Raw genomic sequence first — 21910 nt, forward strand, 5'->3', positions numbered from 1 at the left:
CCGACCGACAGTTGCTCAGTGGTAAATGCATAACTGCCCAACCGGCCGTAGCTCGATCGTAAATACATAACTGCCCGATCGGCCGTTGCTCGGTGGTAAATGCGTAACTGCCAACTGATCAGTGGTAACTGCCCAACCGGCTATATCTCGGTTGTAAATGCATAACTGGCCGACCGGTCGTACCCTTGTGGTGAATGCGTAATACCATATATACATTGCATGCTGACATGGAGTAACATTCTGAACCTTTCGGAGTGACGTAAGATCATTAATCCTCCGAATATCATTATGTACATTAACACTATCATCATATGCCTCACAGGGACTTAGGAGTCATATTTAGCCATGCTTAAGTTATATTTCATAGGAATGATAACATGGACATGTTCAGCTTTAAAGAGTAGACCCAATTTATGGAATAACATTTCGTTAACATCTCGTTTACTTGGATCATGCCAAAAGAAGGAACGATTAGCCTTAATATATCGTTTTTACTTAACCACGACACAATATATACTTCCCATAGAACTTCAACCTACATTAAAACATTTGAACTATGGTTAAGCTACAGAATGGCTTAACACGATTTCTAAGCTAGTAGCTCGTTTCTAGAAAACTGGGCATCATCTCCCTTATAAATTTCACTTCCTCCCAATACGAATTCCATATACAAAAACAATAACATATCCACGCTATACCATCAACAACCAGCAACTAAAGCAATGGTATAAGGAGCGGCAAGCTCGGTTTACACTTAAACAAACTATAGCTTTAAACCCCTTTTCCTTCTAGAATTTGTTAACAACATTAACCAAAACATATTATTTTTATTCCTAATGATTTTCAGCCATAACACATCCTTAAACGACTCCGTAACAGCCCAATAAGTTACAACAACTTAAAATTGATTTTTCAGATTTCTAGAAACATGTTTCCAACTCCTCTTTTCTTTCAAATGAGTAACACAAACAAAATACATAAATATAATTATACTTGTACAAACCAACCAAAAATTTGACTAAAAGAATAAGCTTACTACAGCCCAGCAAGGGTGCAAAAACAACAACATGCTAACTCTTTCGAAACCTACAAGATCTAGTCTTTACAATCGAGCTACAACTCGTAGAAGCTTAGACAAGGGAAGGAGAAGCATAAAATCACCTTGAACGGATCAGAACCAGCCAAAACTTAGGATCTTTTCACCTGGAAATAACCTTCAACGCAGCTACAAGAAAGAGGAAGAAAAAATAGCAAGAACTTCGAGCTTTCCGGCATTTGAATCAGTTGTAAACCTTGAAATCTCTTTGGGTTTCTATGGAACTTTTGGAAAAATATTTCAGGTCTCTCTCTAAGCTCTCTATGTTCAAAAATAATGAGGATAAAGTGAGAGATTTCAGCCCTCTAAAAGGGCCCTATGGTTCAGCCTTATCTTGCCTTTTGGAGGATTTAATTCTTGCCTTTCCTTTAGTAAGTAAGTGACACACCCAATTGTCACCTACTTTTTTAATTAGGGTGTGTCACTTGCTACCCATATTTAATCTAAATATGTGTCTCATCCGCGTTTAATAATCACGACACGTGTTAAGTAGCTCAACCAAGTAGGATGGGAAGTAAAAAGGTGAAGCAGGCACGTCGCGTAAGAAGGCTGCTCTTTTTTGTTTGTGAAATATCTCATTTCTCACGTTTAAGTGCATCTGTTAAACTTAACATAGTTTTGCATATATAGAACAAAAAATACAGAATGTAACATCTTCCCCACCCCCCCACCCCTCTTACAAACATTCGTCGTTGAATGTTAAACTCTTAGAGGTCTACAAAAATATACACTGAGTCTGCCTTGTAATCGTACTACTACCAACCTGCCACGCTGCCAGAAAAACAATACAAACACCACACAGCGCTACAACAATTAACAATAACTCCTAGCCTCACACGGCCAGCCAATATAAATGCCAAAATCGAGATCATGATCCTCACCTCGTGTTACACCTCGGAAATTTCTCCGTGAACATACAATGAATAGACCAATGAAGAGTATGAGTGTACGTTGTTTTACTAAGAATGGGATGACTACTTATGAGTTTTGAAAATGCGAAAGTTGCAGATTTGCACTTCGGCCCAGTTGGTCGTAAAATAGAATACGACCCGTAAAGTGGTTTACGGGACCGTAAACTGCTATCGTCTTTCAACATTCCAAAACTTCAACTTTCTGCCAAATGTCTAAATTGTTAAATATGACTCAGAATACGGCCCGTAAATCGAAATACGGCCCGTAAACTGTGACTGTAAACCATCATGGCCTCCAGCAAACCTTTCTGGTTCTGTTATGCTTAAATACGGTCGTGAAAGACGGACTGTAAACCAGAATACGACCCGTAAATTGGGTTTACGGCCACTGTGCACTTCGATTACTTTTCATAAAAATCAGATTTTAAGTTAAGTATAAGGGACCCTTTTTCATTCCATTCATTTCATTTTCACTCCACCCTTCAAGAAACATCTAGAACACTCTCTAATATTCATCCACAAGAGAATCAAAGGAAAATCAAGATCAACAACACCAAATCCATGAAATCAAGAGTGTGGAACTCATCAAAGTTCATCTACACCAAAAAATTGCAAAGGAAGTGAAGTAGGGTTTTTGGTATATAAGAGTATTGATACTCAAGGCTCGTTCCTACCACATCTAAGGTAAGTTTTATGACTTTATCATGATGATTGAAGTATTTATTCGTTGAAACACTTGGATTATAGAAGAGTGTAGTAAATGGGTCATAAAATGTGAATAGTGCCATAGTTGAATGATAGTTGGATTGAATTATAAATGTTGATGAGTTGGAGTATAAATATGTTATAAATGACGTGTAGACCATGAAATAGGTGTGATGTATGATAAAATGTGATAATGAGCTAAAACCCATAAATGTGGAGGAATTGGAGAAAAATGGTGGAATGTGGTAAATGTAGATAAATAACGTGTAGACCATGAAATAGGTGTGATGTATGATAAAATGTGATGATGAGCTAAAACCCATAAATGTGGAGGAATTGGAGAAAAATGGTGGAATGTGGTAAATGTAGATAAATGACGATTGTTGATACGATATTGTGAGTGTTGTTGTGAATGTTTGGTAGTTGAAATGAAACATGGGAAAAGTAGTAGAAACAAAGGAAATGCTTCCCAATTTTCCCTAGAAATAGTAGCACGTTCTTCTCGTCGATTGACTAACGATGGTACGAATTCTCTCTTGAAGGTAGAGACGTGACATCAAAGGAAATCAAGCAAACGATAGCATAGTTAAACGACAAAGGTATGTGAGGCTTATCTCTTCTTTCAAAAGACATGAATCCTTCAAGTCTTATATAATCCTTCTACAAAACGAAGCCTATGATTCCTTCAATATATTGAATTACATATGCATACGATGGTGATGATAATGAGCTAGAGTATAGCGATTCAAGAAATTGTGGCCTGATGTTCCTATTACGGTAATGATGTTATCTTTGTTAACACTCGCCTTATGCTCTATTTCCTTCAAGGCGAGGCACGATACTCATAAACGTTCATAATATAATTGGGGGTTCACGACCTTACGTCACCCCGACATAGTGTGGTTGCCCTTAAAGCTTAACGTATGCTCTTAATGCTAATAGATGATATGTCTATAAGATGATTAACAATGCTAGTTTGTAATACGATGATGATATGTATAAGATACCAAGAAATGATAAGATGATGCTATGTTATGAGATGTATAATAGTGATGTGTTATGATTGATTTTATGATGATAATATTCCACTGTGCCTATTTGGCTAGGCATGTCACCGCGAATGCGAGCTGCGTATGATTCCACCGCGCCTATATGGCCGGGCATGTCACCGCTAATGCGGGCTGCTATGTTTACACCGAGCCTAGAGGGCCGGGCATGATCACCACTAGTGGGCGGCATATGAGGATTACCCGAACGCGGGTAATGATGCGGAGTATGATGTGACGATGTACGTGATAAAGTATGTGATGATGTATTTGATGATGAATGTGATGATATATGGGATATGACAAAACATATACTATGATGATGTAAAATATGATATATGTAAAAAGTATGTTGCTTATAACACTCAAGCAGGTTATATCTTATCTTATGATTCATGATGCTTCTATGACATTGTTCATTTCATTCTTGCCTTACATACTCAGTACAATGTTCGTACTGACGTCCGTTTTCTTTGGACGTTGTGTTCATGCCCACAGGTAGACAGGGAGGAGATCTTCCTCCGGACTCTTACAAGCTGTTAGCTGACTGAAAGCACTCCCTTGTTCCGGAGGTGCTTATGATGAGTCTTTTGTGTACAGTTGTATGTGTAATCCAATAGAGGCTCGTAGATACTCAATGTGGGTTATGTGGTTTCACGACGTAGATATTGTGTAAATATATTGATATATGTTATTGTATAAAAGCATTATGTTTTGTAATGAAAAGAAGTTTCTTTGTAAAATGAGCATGAAATCGATAAATGAGTCTAAGATGTAATAGTACGAGTGGTGTTCGGTGGTTAGCCCCGGGTACCCGTCACGGCCCCTAGCTGGGTCGTGACACCTCGTGTCACCGTATGTCCAATTAACGTGTCTTCCATCTATGCTTAATTGCAGCCAATTCCCCATTTTGATATAAAATCGTTCCTTTCATGCTTCCCCATCGTGTTGCATTAACATATAACTTAAACCAAACTGATGTTCGAACCACTTCCACACCCACTTTACATAAAAAAATCCATCATCCCCAACCCTACAAAGCCTTCTCATGGTAAAATGGCTATACGTTATCATTTCACAACCTCTATATACTTTCTTAATCATTACAGAATCATTCATTAGTACAACTACTCCAGAGTTTAACTTAACAACTTAGGTTTATACTCAACTTTTAGCAATGAACAGGGTGGCATGTAACACAATGGAATCTTGAATCTATCAATAAAGGAGAAGTCTCAATATACTGGTATCAATGTCTAGTCAAGGCATAGATATAGTTCTAACTACCGCCGGAGCCAGATGCTCCGACCCTGTCTCTGCCTTTACCGGCTGATACCTATAATCCTTGCTCTGGGGGACGTACTGAAGATGATGAACCTGCTACTGATCTGGTTGGTTGAGCCATACAATCTCTATCCCTAATTGGACAATCTCGTATATAGTGACTAGGGTCCCTTAAGAAGTAGCATACATTAGAATCCTGACGACACCGCCCAGAATGGCCCCTACCACACTGGGAGCATCGGGAGGGAGGCACCCTTATCTCTACTGAATCCCTCTGATTCTAAAAATCCAAAGACCTGGAACTCTGATCTGATTCAGAATAAACAAAACCATCATAACGTGGCCTCTGAAATAGTAGGGATGCACTATCGACAGGATACAATAGCCTAAGACCACTTCGAGAACCCTCAAGTTGGCTAGCAGACCTAGCCTTCTTATACTGACCCTCATCACGGTCCTCACATTGTTGCTGCTTCTGATCTTCCAGGTTCTAAGCATACGCCTGGATATGAGTGATATCCATACTTGTTACACCTCGAAAAATCTTCCGTTGATGCACAGTGAATAGAATAGCGAAGGGCACGAAGTATACGATGTTTCAATAAGTAATAAATATCATTTGATGACCCTAATTGAGATTTCCAAGACAATCGAGGCAAGAGAAGAAAGTTTGCCAAGAAAGGCAAGGTATACGTTATGTATCGAAAAAGATTTACGAGTAACAAGTTAATGATGACTTAATAATTTCTTGGAGAAGAGTTATAACTTCTCTTAGACTGTTAATGAGGTTTTAAACAAGTGTTAAGAAGGTTCCATAAGGATTGAAGATCAAACGAATCGACGAGAACGAGTTCGGAAAAGCTGGGCATATACGGTCCAACATCCTGGCCGTATAAAATGTACTGGCCATATGTTGGGCCGTATATCCTGCCCATAATTGAAGCCGTCACTGGACCAAATGTACGGCCAGACATACGGTCCATAAAAATTTTACCGACCGTATGTTGGTCCGTAGAACTGAGCGGGACAGATTTTTAAGTTATTAAAAAGGGGACCAAGTTCATTCCATTCATTTCATTTTCTCACTCCACACTTCAAGAACTCTCTAAAAAGCTCTCCACACTTCTTCCACAAGAACTCAAGAGAAATTCATGATCAACTTCATCAAACCAAGAGAATCAAGTGTAAGAAACTCATTAGGGTTTATCCAAGTCAAGAAATCCCATTGGAAGTGAACTAGGGCTTTGGCTCAAGTGAAGTATTTCCACTCAAAGCTCATTCCCACATTATCTAAGGTATGTTTTATGATCATTCCATATTGTTTAGGGTATTGAGGGGTTGAAAGACTTGGATTATGAAAGGAGATAGAAAATGGGTTACAAAGATAAGCATAATGAGATTGTGAGTAGTAGCTTGAAATGAGTCATGATTCTTGATATGTTGTGATTATGGTTATGTTATAAATGATATTAAGAACATGGAATAAACATTATATTGTGAGTAAATGCAATAGTGTACTATGACCATGGTTATGGATGAATTGAAGTGAAATTTGGGAAATGTGGATAATGTAGGTGTATGAAGATTGTTGCTTATGATGTTGTGAATGTTATATAAACGTTTGGGAGTTGATATATGATATGAGGAAAGTTGTATAAACAAAGGAAATGCTGCCCAATTTTCTCTAGCTTTAGTTGAGCATGTTCATGTGATCGATTAGCTAATGTTAATATGAACTCTCTTGAAGGTAGAAACGTGAGCATTGAAGGAGAACGATCAAGCGATAGAATAGTTGAATGAAAAGGTATGTAAGGCTAGTCCCTTCCTTCTAAGGCATGACTCCCATGGCATGAATTCTCCTATTTTCCCATGACTTTCTTACATTCCGGCAATTATGGGCCTATGATTATAACGAGCATAGCATGAAATACAGAAACGATATATGTCATGAGTATGATAGTGATAATGATGAGTTAAGTCTAAAGATCCTAAAGCTAATGAATCTAAATATGATCCATTGATGTTGTTTATTGTATACTCACCTTATGTGCCAATTCCTTCAAGGTGAGGTAGAATGCTTATGAATGCTCTATAACGAAATCAGGGGTTCACGATCTTATGTCACCCTGATAAAGTATAGTCGTCTTTGAGTTTCTATGCATGCATTATGATGAGTACATGATGATGATATTACACCGCTCCTATATATCCGAGCAGACACCGCTAAGGCGGGCAGCGTATACACCATGTCTGGATGGCATGGGCAGACACCACTAGTGGGTGGCATGAGATGGTTACCCCGGACACGGGAAGCCTGGACGTAGGCGAATGATGATCACACCGTACCTATATGGTCGGGCAGCTTATATAGATATGCATACTTGATATAATGATGTTTATAAAGTGAGTTAGCATGCTTTATTTCTATCAAAATTGACAGTCAGTTACAAGTTGTCCTTCACTTCATGTCTCCTTATTTCATTGATGTATTGTAGTTGTTTATGACTTACATACTCAGTACAATGCTCGTACTGACGTCCTTTTCTTTGGACACTGTGTTCATGCCCACAGGTAGACAGGGAGGTAATCCAGATTCATAGGAGCTATCGGCAGACTTTGAGAGCACTCCATTGTTCCGGAGGTGCCATTGCTTATTATTTTGTGTACATATCTTTTGGGCACGACGGGGTCTTGTCCCGTCCATATGTCTAATACTCTAGTAGAGACTCGTAGATACGTATGTGTCGGTAGTATGGTCTTACAATGTCCTTATTGTATATATATATATATATTCTTTTTGATAGCCAAAGGGCTTATGGATATAAAGGTAAATATGTTTCAGAATGAAAATGGGTTTCCTATGATTATGAGTATGAGAATAATGAATGAACACAGGATGAGTATGATGAGTAATAGCATGAGTGGTGCTCGGTGGTTAGCTCCGCATACCCGTCATGGCCCCTAGTCGGGTCGTGACAATACTGTCAAGCAAAACTGGCGTAGTACACTCATTAATCAAGTGAGGCTCAAGTCCGATCACAAATCGATGTACTCGATGTTCCATCTCATCCAAAATCGAGGGGGTATACCAAGCCAAGGAATTATACTGGAGTTTATAATCCAACACACTCATATTCCCCTGTCTAAGAGCCAAAAACCTGTCTACCCTCACATGATGAATCTCCGCCGGCAAGTAATGACGCAAGAAGGCCTTTGAAAATTCTTCCCATACTATTGGAGGCGCATTTGGCCTTCGAGACCTCTCCCGATTATCATACCATCCCACTGCTATGGCCTACAACCTATAGATGCTAACTCAATAGGCTCAGTATCACTGGAATGAATTACCCGCAAGGTCCTCAACATCTGATCAATGAAGTTTTGTCGGTCCTCGCTGGACTTAGCTATGGTAAACTCTGAGGGGTCAAGATTAATAAAATCCCTAACTCGGGCACTCACAGCACTATCAATAGAACCTTCACCGGTACTTATCTGGCACTGAGCCTGAGCGGCTACCAATCTAGTCAACAACCGTATTGCACTCCGCATATCCATGTCCTCTTCATGATTAACAGGTGGAGGAATTAGAGGTACTGGGTCTCTCTTCAGCTCTTTAGGTGCTGGCGGATTCAGAGAACTATGTGAGGGTGTCACACTCCCCCTTGGGGCTTCACTCTGGCCCTCGCTAGCAGATGGCATTCTTCTTGTACCCTCATCGGCCACTGCTTTGGCCTTCTGACTAGCTGAAGCTTTCTTGGTCACAGGTATCACTGTATAAAAAATAAGGCAAGGGTTAAGAATTTCATTCCCTACGACTCCGCTCTATTACACGATTTAGTATTAAGAATGAGGGGTAACCATCCTAAATTCCCCGTAGCCTCCTGATTATAAGTGTGGTTCACAACATACCCAAAATTAAGACTCTACTAGACATGGCTTGTAGACACCTTAGGACAGACCTGCTCTGATTTCAAGTTTGTCATGACCCAAATCGGAGGGTCACGGCCGGTACCCGGTGCCTTACTCAACTGAGCGCCATCATACTTTACTATCTATTTAGCATTAGACTTGTCATAAGCCATTCAGGCCTACATTAGTATGCATAGAAAAAAATAATGAAAGCTTAACTTATGAAAGACAATGCAAACGGACACATATACATACATGCAGGTCAAAAAGGTCTGTTGACACCCAAATTTTGCCCTCCACAAATTCAAATTAACTAGTCAAGCTTCTTAAATCGCAAACAAAGTAACTAAATCATTTGAAAATCAAAAATGATTTCTAAAACAACTATTGGTGATATTTTTCCATTTCACTGAAAAAATATCCTAATATATATTATGTATATCTTTACGTATAACTTTAAGTATAAATTATGTCGATTTTATCAATTTCAAAAAATCAATTTGCGCAAAGTAAAATGCCTCAATTAAGTACATATTTTTATTACTATAATTAGTATGTTATCACAAATGAATATTTACTTTGTTAAGTCAAGAAGCTTAATTAGCTGGTTGAATAATTAATTTATGTCAATCATATTTCAATTGGGTTGGATTTTGAAGATTGGCTCAATTGAAAGTAATTGATTCAAAAATTGGAGTTCAAATTGGCTATATTCTCAATATTTGTGTTTTAAACTCAATTTTAACCACTCTTTAACCCCTAAGGATTAGCCTATTTCAAGACCAGAATGGTCCAAATTCGTCCAGCCAAAAAATAATTAAACCCGGCCCACACGAAGTGAAAACCCCAATTTCCTTTTATCTTTCATTTCATTACACAAAAACATAAAACAAACCCTTTGTCTCCTTTAGTAAAACCCCACTCCAGATGCATTGTCATCGGTCATTTTTGGCAAGGGATTCATGTGTTTTCTTTCTCTCAGAATTGGTTTCACCATTTCGGGAAAAAGCATTGATGAGCTTTAGCGTTTTGCTTCAACAACGGAACGGTAACTTGCTATCAATGGATTTTTCTTTCAAATCTTTTGATTTTCCCTTTTATTTGTTCGGATTTCAAACAATTCCAACAAATAGTGGATTCAAATCCACCCCACATCATTTTGAAATGCAATAACCCTAGCATTTGGGGTTCTATAAGTAGAACCACACTGCTTAATATTTGGACATGGTTTTTGAGACTAAAAATTGGTTTTTACACCAATAGTGGGTTTTTCAAAACCCCAAGAGTGAGAACACTCAAAAACCCGGCTAAGCCATGAGATTCGAGGACGTTCCTGCATATGTTTAATTTTTGGAAGTCGTTTCCATTCGTCGGAAATCGATTTAGGTGAAAGGTAGTTTGTCGTCAACCCTCGTCGGCATTGTCACTGCTCGACAAAAAGGTAATTTCCACTCCTCTTATCATTTCCTCCTTTTCACTCCTGTCCCTAATATTGCCTCTTTATTTTGGTATTTAGTCTAAATTTCAGTTTCGTTTATTGTTTTGCTAAGAATCTGAAATGAAATTAGCATACAGTTTGTTAGCATATTCTTTGCTCGTGTTTTTCTTTAGGATTATTGTGAATGCCTATGATAAAAGTGGTTAGTTCGAATGAAATCGTGGCAGGGAGCTCATTCATGTTTTTAAGAAATTAGAACTTAACTGCTTGCCTCCTTAATCCTAAACAGCGTTAGGTATGATCTTATGTCACTTTTCTTTTTTGTTCTGGATGTTGGTTAAATACTGAATTGTTGCTTTCAAGTAGTTGTTTGTAATGTTAACTAGTTGGATCGACAATTGAAGGTTATCATATTTGGAATTTAAGATCTTGAATGGTTGCTGGTTTTCTTCTTGAAAGTTGGTGTTTTTCCCTTCGAAAATTCACTTTTCTTTAAGAGTAGATACTTTGCCCAAGTCACATTTTTAGCTTAAGTTTTGGACTGATTTGGAACTGATCTTAAACCTCCCAAATGATTTTTCAATCCTTCTTTTAAAACTCAATATGTTTTTAATGGATCATATACACTAAGTACAACACAAATATTCTGCTGGAGTACATATTGAAATATAAAATTCTTCTTTAACCTTTAAATGTTGAAGTAAAGATCTATTTAGTTGAGCAGTTAACTTAACAATCACTTCTGGAGTTCTTTTAAGATTAAAGAGTTTGGCTTGTGATGTTCTATGTGTAAATATCCTTTCCCAGCTCAATGCTTAAGATGAGGTTAAATATGATCTAAAAATAATCTCATTTTTTCCTTAAACAAGATGTCTCCTTTCTTTTCCAAGTACTTAAACACTATTTTGGTTCTATTTTTTACTTTGGTTTTATTTCAAGAATTTGAGTTCAACTCCAGTACCTTTTTTTTTCTGAACAAATGTTGTAGATGACTGAGTGCAACCTTTTAAAGTTGGTTTAAGTTCATGAGTTCATTAAGTACTACCCAGTTCTATTTCTTTACGATATGACTGAGCCAAAAATGGGTTTGAGAGAATACCAAAGATTATTTTTTATGACACATGTTATTTGAACAAGAAAAATCCGATGCCTCACTTTTTACCTTAAAGTCATGGCATGAAGTAGTTAATAACATAGATGCTAACGTGGTTGATCTTTTGGGGTGGTTTAAGGTAAACTACCATTCGGATGTGAGTTTAAGATGAACTTGGTTTACATCAATGTCTCTGTCACTCCAAATATGTAAAGTAGTGCATGTTTGAGCATTTAAATACTTGAGTTCCTAATGACACTTGCTACAGTGCTAAATGTCTCCAATTGAGCTGATAGATCAATTATTTGGTTGTACTTCCACAATTTGGATTGTTTCTCATAATCACAAAATTTTAAATCCCTTTCCAGTTAAACTTCATATATGAATCACCAATTATACTACCATCTTATGTGTTTAATGTCACGATCCAACCCGATGAGCCGTGACGGGAGTCTGACCTCTAGCGACCAAACACCCCTAAATACTTATCAGAGACATACTAAACATCAAAGGCTCATAAATGACACAAACTAATCTCATAAAAGGGAAACATCAGAACTCTGTACAATCTGCGTATATATACACAACATGTGGAAGAACAGTGCAAGCCAGCTAGGCTGCTACATATACTGTACACAAACGAATAGAAGCCGACAAGGCTACATCATCTGACTACTACATACAACTATCTACAGACCTCTACTGGAATAAAAGCTGTAGAAAGGATGGGACAGGGCCCTGTCATACCCATATGCATGCACATCTCTAAAAGGGGCATACCAAAACTGACTGTAGCTCCAAATCGAATAGAGCATACTGACCACTGCTAGATCTAGAGATCCTACTAAGCTGGACCACCTATCTGTCTCCCTGTACCTGCAGGCATGAACGCAGCCCACCGAGCAATGGGGAGTCAGTACAGATAATGTATCGAGTATGTAAGGCATAAGAGCAACAACATATATATATATATATATATATATATATATATATATATATATATATATATACACATGGGAATCATGGATAAGATCTGAACTCATAAGCTGAAATGAGTGACTGCATGTACTTGTATGAACTAGTATCTGCCTAAATCTGCATAAATCTGCGTAACTGATAAGCCTCTGTGGGCACATAATATGCATACTCATACCTATCAATGATGACCGTGCATCTATATGAGTGCGTATATAACGCCTGATGTATATGCGTATATAACTCCTGTAAGCCTCTATGGCAACTCGTCATATCATATTGGCTCCTCTGTGGCCATAATCAATATCATCATCATAGTAGTAATGCGTATATAACGCCTATATCTCTTCTCATACTTTGTATATATCTAATATCCGCGTGTATAACGCTAGATATGTGCGCGTATCTAACGCCTTCTAGTCATGGGTCAATATAAATAATATATAATAAATGAAATGCATGAATAAGCTGTATGCACAGGACTGGCTACATAAGAATGGACACATGAAAAGAAGGATCACCCATAAATGGGGTACTTGAACATCAAAGACTGAAGTACTCCTAATACTTCTAAGAGTAGAGTAATATGAAATCTCGCTTACTCGCTTGTTGGATCATATCATAGGATCATGCCAAAAGAAGGCAAGGATAATCTTATCATACCTTGGAATATCTCCAATCGCTCAACCTCTACCTCTTGAACTTGCAAGCCTATAATTAAGATAACATAGGGCTTAATTAGGCTATTTACTTCGCCTACTAGCCATCCTAAACACGACTAGAGCTTGACAACTCATGGGCAACATTTTCCTTATAAGCTTAACGACTCTTTAACTTCTCATTTGATCCTACATCAACTACAATACTCGCATCAACAATGACAACACACACGCGCGCACACACACACACACACACACATACACACACACACACACATATATATATATATATATCAAAATATACGTAAACCCATTTCCAATCATCTCCTAAAACAACCCTATATCACTACATTGCCTTTCATCAACTTAACAATTCCATAATTACCTTCTCTTCACTTAACATCATTAAACTCTTGATAACCAACTTAAATATAAGGGTAGAAATTATTTACATACCTTGAGGGGTCAAGAATCCCAAGAATCACTTTAACTTCAACTCCCTAAACTCCACAACTTGAAGAAACCCTAGAAGCAACCTTCTTCTTCACCATCTCGGGTTTACGGTGTCCGGGTCTTGTAAAATCTTTACTAATATGATGGAAAATATTGGGAGAGAATATATTAGGGTTTTTTTATTGTTGGAAGGAGGAAAATATCAAATAGGGTCGTGGACCACCGATTTATACTTGGAAGCCAAAAAGGCTACGGCGGTCCGGTTCGACGAGCGGGTCGACGACCCGTCGACGTCTCGACGGTCCGTCAACTTGCCCATAGATCTGCGCCTGCAGATGCATGGCTGCGGGATCCCATCGACGCCGCACGTCGACGGTCCGTCGAACATGCCGACGACCCGTCGACGATGACTGGTGTCCTGCAAGTTTTTCTGGTTCAGTTCCGATCACGTAGACTTGATTCGCTCAACTTTTAACTCTATAGATTGCCAGGAATATCTGCCGGTAGCCTTGTACACGTGGTAAGACACTTTCTACCTCCAAACTCGGGCTCGGATCTCTATTCCACGGGCATACCCGACTAGGAAACCATAGGTTCTACCACTACGAACATGAGGGGTGTGACATTTAAGCAGAAACATTATTCTTGTAATATCCCTCTAATCTTGTTCTTCAGTTAAGAATCAGTTTATATATATGAGTGGCATTCTGTTTTTGTCTTGATAAAAGTTCAGACATTTAATAATGCTCTTAATATCTTGTTTTCTCTTTTCCCCGTTTATTGTCAATAATTATCTTTAAAAAAAAAACAGAATTTGAATCTGCCTTTCCTTGTTCATGTTTGTTTGTTGTGAACCGTGTTTAGTCATTAAGTTTCAGAAAGAGATTTAAGATTATTGGAAGTAGGACTAATATCTCTAGCACACTTTGTACATGGAATTAATGAGCTTGTTTTTGTTTCATCTATGTTTGAGTTGTGAGGATTACCCTATAAGTGTTTTTGTCAAATCGAATTTAGTTCTAAGGACAAGTTTTAGCTAGGGCTGTGCATGTTAACGGTTAAACCAATAACCCGAACCAATTATTGGGTTATTGGGTTAATGGATTACCGGTTCGGGTTCCGGGTGGTGTTTTTGAGTTATTGGCTTATTGGGTCGGGTCGCGGGTTGACCATTTTTGTTAACGGGTTACCCGATAACCCGATAACAATTTAATTAATTACACTTCTACCCTTTAACTAAGTTGTTGTGCACTGTTTTGCCTTTGTCGCTGCTGCCCAATGCCCACTAGAAGCTGTTCTATGGGTTATTTTCTAAATTCTAATCTATAGCTTAATTATGGTCCTGTCAATAGGGTTGGCGTTCATAGGTAGTTTACTAACCCCTGTAAAGATGCAGACCGTAGAATGATGGAGAAATGTAAAGATGATTAACAATCTGCCCTCTTGATAGTATTAAGACTGAAACATAGTATTGTGTTTTGTTGGTTATACACTTAAGATGCTCTGCTGCCTTGTTTATGTTCTGTATATATAGAAGTCTCAGGTTGTGTTTGCATATGATGTATGTTAAGATTTAAACTCAACTGTTGCTTGTTTATGTTCTGTTTATGGGTTAGGAGTGGTTTTAATATAACATTTTGAAAGATGGTGGCAAAATAACCTTCTTTTAACAGTATTAGTTTTCAAATGAAGAAAAGTCATATATGGAACTACATCCATTTCTTGATCTTTTTGTGGGTTGAAACCCATTGTCAATTATAAATCATGATTAAGCGGGATAAACCTGTCAATTACCTCAATTTTAACCAATCACCGTTCATATTGTGGTCAAGCCATTTTTTTGTTGTGTGAAAGCTTAACGGTTAAACCGATAACCGAACCGATAACATACAAAAACCGATTAACCGATAACCCATTAACCGATATTTTAACGGTTCTTTAACGGTTTAATATATTTACAAACCGATAACCAATAAGTTAAACCGATAATTTTGAAACCCGAACCGAACCGACCGATATGCAGCCCTAGTTTTAGCTTTATTATTTAAGCTGATTGTGTGATTGTACCTATATTCTTATCGTGGTAACTTAGCATTTAAGTTCACTTTTTTTTTGTTCCCACTTTAAGTTCACTTTTTTCCCTGAAAGCATGCTGAGTTGGGATTGGTGGTCTACTTGCTGGAAACTGCTAGAAATGATTGATTACCCCTAATATACTCTTAAGAAAAATTCTTTTTTGATGTAACGCGAAGTTCTTTTATGTGCTTGTAGTTTAAGAATCTTTAACCTAGCCTAATATATCAAAACTTCACTAAGTTATGATGACCATTTAATAAATGAGATGTCTTTTGCTATTACTTAGTTGAAACTACACATTTTGAGATACTCATTCTTAATCCCTCTTTCTTTGAATGACTTGGGGGCACTTCAAAATACTAAATGCCTTGAAGATGCTTCAATGAAGTGCTACATAATTGACACATTTCTGTTTGCCTCAAAGAAGATTGGCTCATTTGTTTTGAGGACCATATTGGGGTCACTGCTATTGTTTCATTGTAAAATGGTTGCTTTATCTGGAAATCTTGCCGCTGTCTTATTCTAAAGAACATCTGTGACATTTGAGACACACTTTGGCGATGTTACTGGACTTTCGAGCCAAATGGTTGCTGCATTTTGAGGGGGAAACAGACCCTACGTCCGAGTTGCTCCGACATTTAGTACAAATAATTGTAACTTGAATGTGGGATATTTTCCAAATTTAAAGGCTGAATTCCTACTGCATTTTGGGGTGAACTGTTTCAGTTCCTTAAGCCAAATGACTGCTGGTTCTGGCCATTTCTTGCTGCTCTTTAAAGGTAGATTGTTACTGCAATTTTTGGCCTGAATGTTGTGGAATGTTGAGTACTTTGAGTTGAGTGTTGTCACCAAGTCAATTGATGCATTTTTGGCCAAATGTGTTGTACGTTTGACGCTGAAAAGAGCTGCAATCGTGGGACAATTTTTGGTTAGGTTGTTGCTCCATGTTTAGTTGCCATTTGAGCATAGTGACTGGTTCGTCTTGAAAGATTTGGCCGAGTTATTTTTGAGAAAATAACTATACACCATAGTTGGGTTGCTTTCGAGTAGGCGGATTGATCCTTTCTGAAGTCCCATCTTCTGGTGGAAATAGCCGCTGCTATGATTCTTGATGCATTATTATTTTTCCTTAAAAGAAACGGACTGCTACATTTGATAAAATGACTAGTTTGAACACGATACTGCACTTGGGCCAATAAAAAAAAGATTTTTTTGTGGCCATTCCTTGTCCGGAAAGGTCATCCCTCGGTTTAGGCAATGATGATCTCACAGTGATATCACGAGGTTGGAACCAACATGCTCTTGGCAAGGCAACTAGAATGGCCACTAGTTTGCAACTGCGACATGATTCAGGTTCCTTTGACTTATTTGGAACCGTGAGTCTGAGGCTCTGTAATCAAAGCTCTCAAAGTTTGATAGGAGTCCGAGGTATATTATTATTATTTATGTTCCTAAACGTCCCCATACGGGGTGGTGTATCATTTTGACTAGCTACTTTCCTTTTCATTGTGTGCGGTACCAATAAAATAAGAACAGAAAGAAAAGATTAAGGACGAACTAAAAGGATCGGATGCTTAGAGCTTCGGACGAAGACTAGAAGAGTACGGGATTTGGGCCCAAGGCCAACAAAGCTAAACTTTCTTCCCTTCTTTATTTTGTATAAAACATGCTTATTTTATATGTTTACATTCACTTTGTATGAAAATGCTTTTTGTTGTAAATATTTGTATAAATATTAAAACCCTTATAAATTGGAACCTAGGATTCAGGTAGATGATATTTCAAATTGTACTCAACCAATAAAAGAGTTGTATTCCATTTGATTAAAGTAACTAAAAGTGAAAGAATGTTTTCTTGTACAAAGTTGATTATCTTTGAATATATATTTAAAAGTACATTTCATAATTTAAGAAACGTAAGAAAAGAAAGTAAAAAAGAAATATTTGGGCTAGACCCAACATAATGAATTCAAATGAATGGGATTTCTTTCAAAGCCCGAGTTTGGGAAAATAGTTCTGAGGATATGGTTGACCAAAGAGATAAAATGTGGATGATGTATGAATTAATAAAAAGTCATACATATATGTATATGTATGTATTTTCTTACAAACAAACACGTGACATTAGTTTCAGATGGGGCACACGCGATATTACTATCTTTATAAGTAAAAGGACAAACTATTTTTATCCGAATGTTTTAAATCCGAACTCAAAGTACCCTTACTTAAAGGGAATTTTTTTAACTCTTTTAAAGCCAAAATGATATGCCATGACAGTATTTTTCTACGGGAAACTAAACAAAGCATAAGTAGTTCATACAAAATAACAAATTGAAGCTCCAAGGTCAACCATAAGCTACGGATCCTTAATACTAGGGTGCCTAACACCTTCCCTAAGAGATCACCAGAACCTTTACCTAGAACTCTGGATTACGAAGGATTTTTTACTGTATTTGAATAAATCCTTCACCACCGGTTTTCCTAATTTCCTAAAAATTAGGTGGCCACTCTTTTTCAAAACAAGTCCAAAAGAGCACCAACAAGTTTTGAGTAGCTTTCCAAGCGCTAACCCCGCCTGCGAAATGCGAACTGTAATAGATGGTGACTCTGCTAGGGACTTTAGGTTCTAACCATAAAGGTTTCAATATAATATGATTATTTGTGTAAACTACTTAGGTGTTTACTTTCCTATATACGTAAACTGTCATCGCATGCATATCAGCCAATTTTTTGTTATAGAAGGGCCCGCATAAGAAGTTGTGTTGTGCCCATGAGGGTTCTTTTTCTGGGACTACTTAACAGAGCCTAAATGTCAAATGATTAATGCCTTAGGATAAGAGGGTAGAATATTAATTGCAGCCTTAAACCACATAATAGTACGATTTAAAGGTAATATTAAACTCATCCTAGTTCTAGAGGTTTCTAGGGGTTGTCATTTGATTGTAGGATGGGATAAAGGGTTGAGAGTGCTTCAAGGGAGTAAAATAAAGGTCAATGCTTAGACTGGGGTGATGACCAGTTTGTCCTTGCCTTCTTTTTACTAAAGCAGAGGGTCTAGAAAGGGTTTGGGGGTGATGACCCACCCTGTACTGCTTCTTCTATAGGGCTTTGAAGTCATTTTCACCTGAGTTTCATTCCTACGACCATGGGACCCACAAAATCCCTTTATTTGACTAGAGAGAGGTTAATAAGACCTTTGAGGGATTATTCTAAAACTGTGACACTAAAATCAACCTAGATTAATCAAATAAGATCCTTTTTGGTTCTGTTGGCTAAAGATAGGTCAGAATAGCCTACTTGAAGACTCTAAGTTAATTTGGTTCTAAAAATAAAGTTGTCTCACTTTTAAGGATAGTCGGATTGATTTAATGATAGGATGAGAGGGTCATAATTGCAGGTATGCAAGTTGTGAACCACTTGGCAAAGGAAAGACTATTTAAAGAGACCTTGGAGAAGAGATTGGGAATGAACCAAGTCTAACTTGGTTTATAATATCATTCTCCTAAATAAAAAGTTGTTAGGACATGCCCTACAAATCTATTGGGTAATACTTGTCATATGTACACATCTGACCTTCATTTCCTATCATTGAATCAAGGATTGATTAAAGTGAATTCGATCTTGCATAAAATAGCTGCTTTAGCCTGAAAATAGACCTGTTATTATAGTTTTAGCTAGTTCACTTAGTGCTCATAAATTCTGGAACTTGGGAAAGGGAACAGTGTAACGACCCGTTTAGTCGTTGTAGTCTTTTCGGCATTTTCGCCCTTTTCCGCACATTGATTGTGAGGAGATCTCTCAAAAGCTCAAGCTTCTTTTGACTATAGCCCCGATCTTAGCATTACCCATGGAGGGTAATGATTTAGCTATCTATTGTGATGTCTCCCGTATGGGCTTGGATACTGTGTTGATGCAAAAGGGTAGAGTGATAGCTTATGCTTCTTGTTAGTTGAAGGTTCATGAGAAGAATTACCCTACCCATTATTTGCATTTGTTGGCCGTGGTCTTTGCTTTGAAGATCTGGAGGCATTATTTGTACGGTGTCCATAGTGAGGTTTTCACCGATCACGGTAGTCTTCAGTAAGTGTTTACGCAGAGAGATCTTAATTCCAGGGAGCGCTGATGGATGGAGCTCCTGAAGGACTATGACATCTCTATTCTGTATCATCCCGAGAAAGCCAATGTGGTAGCTGATGCCTTGAGTTGCAAGGCAGTGAGTATGGGGAGTTTAGCTCGATTGATTTTTTTTTAGCATCCGTTGGCCATGGCCGTCCAGACTCGTTTCATTCGTCTTGATATTTCAACCCCGGGCAGGATTTTGGGTTGTAAAGAGGCGAGATCATCTTTGTTGGACTGGATCAGGACTCATCATTTTGAGGATGCTCAGTTGAGCAAGATTCGAGAGGTGAGGCCAAGGAGGCCGTAATTGATTCTGAGGGCATTCTGAGGATTAGAGGACGCATGTGCATTCCTCGTGTTAGTGATTTTATTAAGTTGATCTTGTCTAAGGCTCATAGCTCCCGCTATTCCATTCATCCGGGGGTAACTAATATGTACCGTGATTTGAGACAACACTACTGGTGGCGTCGGATGAAGAGAGATGTAGTTGATTTTATGGCTAAGTTTGGGAATGGTCAGCAGGTAAAGTATGAGCACCAACGACCCAGTAGGGTACTTCAGAGAATGCCCATTCCTGAGTGGAAGCGGGAGAGGATTACCATGGATTTTGTCACGGTTCTTCCGAAGACCTTGGCAAGTTTGATTCTATTTGGGTGATAGTTGATTGGTTGACTAAGTCCACTCACTTTATTCTAGTTATGGTTTCTTATATCGCCGAGAGGTTAGCCAAGACGTACATTCGGGATATCGTGAGGTTGCATGGGGTCCCTATCTCTGTTGTATTAGATAGGGGTACTATTTTCACTTCCCATTTCTAGAGGGCCTTTCATAAGGAGTTGGGTACGCGATTGGATCTTAGTATAGCCTTTCATCCCCAAACCGATGGCCAGTTCGAGCGGACCATTCAAGTGCTCGAGGACATGTTGAGAGCGTGTGTTATTGACTTTGGTGGTTATTGGGATCAGCACTTACCATTGGTGGAGTTTGCATACAATAACAGTTATCATTTGAGTATTGGTATGGCGCCTTTTGAGGCTTTCTATGGTAGGAGGTGTAGATCTCCGATTGGTTGGTTTGATGGGTTCGAGCTCCGCCTTTGAGTACAGATTTGTTGAGAGAGTCCCTTGATAGAGTTAGAGTTATTCAGGCCAAGCTTTAGGCAGCTCAGAGTCGACAAAAGATGCGTGTGGACCGGAAGGTCCGGGATTTGGAGTTTGGTATTGGTGACTAGGTCCTATTGAAGGTTTCACCCATGAAGGGTGCTATGAGGTTCGATAAGAGGGGCAAGTTGAGCCCCAGGTATATTGGTCCGTTTGAGATTGTTTGACCGTATGAGTGATATAGTTTATGAGTTGGCTTTGCCGCCATGCTTGGCGGGAGTTTATCTAGTTTTTCATGTTTTGATGCTGAAGTGGTACCATGCCGACGGTACCTACATTGTTCGATGGGATTCTGTATTTCATGATGAGAATTTGACTTATAAAGAGAAGCCTATCGCGATCTTAGATAAGCAGTTTCGAAAGTTGAGGTCAAAAGAGATTACTTCTGTGAAGGTGCAATAGAAGCACCATCCTGTTGAGGAGGCTACTTGGGAGACCGAGTCCGACATGCGTAGCCGATATCCTCAGTTGTTTACTGATTCAGGTATTTTTCCCCGCTTCTTTTCTTCTCTTCACTGGAGGACGAGCGACAATCTAATTGGAATCTGATGTAATGACCTGTTTGGTCATTATAGTCTTTTCGGCATTTTTGCCCTTTCCCGAGCATTGATTGGCTTATTTTTGACCCGAGGGGACCATTGGCACGCTTCCCGAGGTCTCCAGATCGGATTCAGCCAAGTTTTGTGAAATATAGGCTTAAAGTGAAAACACTTGACCCAAAGTTGCCTTTGGGTAAACTGACCTTTTTCAGAATTGTGCTGATTTCGAGAGGTCCGGATGGTCGTTTAGAACTTATGTGTGTATTTGATTCGGTTCCCAATGCACTCGAATGCATTTTGGGACTTGGGTTGGGAAAGTGGAATTAAGGCATCGGGGGTTGACTCGTCAACGAGGCCTCCGTTGGGAATTCTGAGGCCACGGGCACGTTCATAGCATGTTTTTATGTGTGTCTATGTGTATGGTGTGTGAGCAAATAGCCTCGAGAAC

General features: G+C 38.5%; 1 long non-coding RNA gene across 1 annotated transcript; it reads left to right on the top strand.

Moving 5' to 3' along the window:
• The first annotated feature begins 9793 nt into the window (after positions 1–9793).
• On the top strand, positions 9794–17492 carry LOC132616519 (uncharacterized). The gene is made up of 2 exons (XR_009573231.1): positions 9794–10392; positions 16020–17492. It is a non-coding gene; the product is annotated as an uncharacterized LOC132616519 (long non-coding RNA).
• The last annotated feature ends 4418 nt before the right edge of the window (positions 17493–21910 follow it).

Source organism: Lycium barbarum, chromosome 11 (assembly GCF_019175385.1).
Source record: "Lycium barbarum isolate Lr01 chromosome 11, ASM1917538v2, whole genome shotgun sequence".
Taxonomy (NCBI): domain Eukaryota; kingdom Viridiplantae; phylum Streptophyta; class Magnoliopsida; order Solanales; family Solanaceae; genus Lycium; species Lycium barbarum.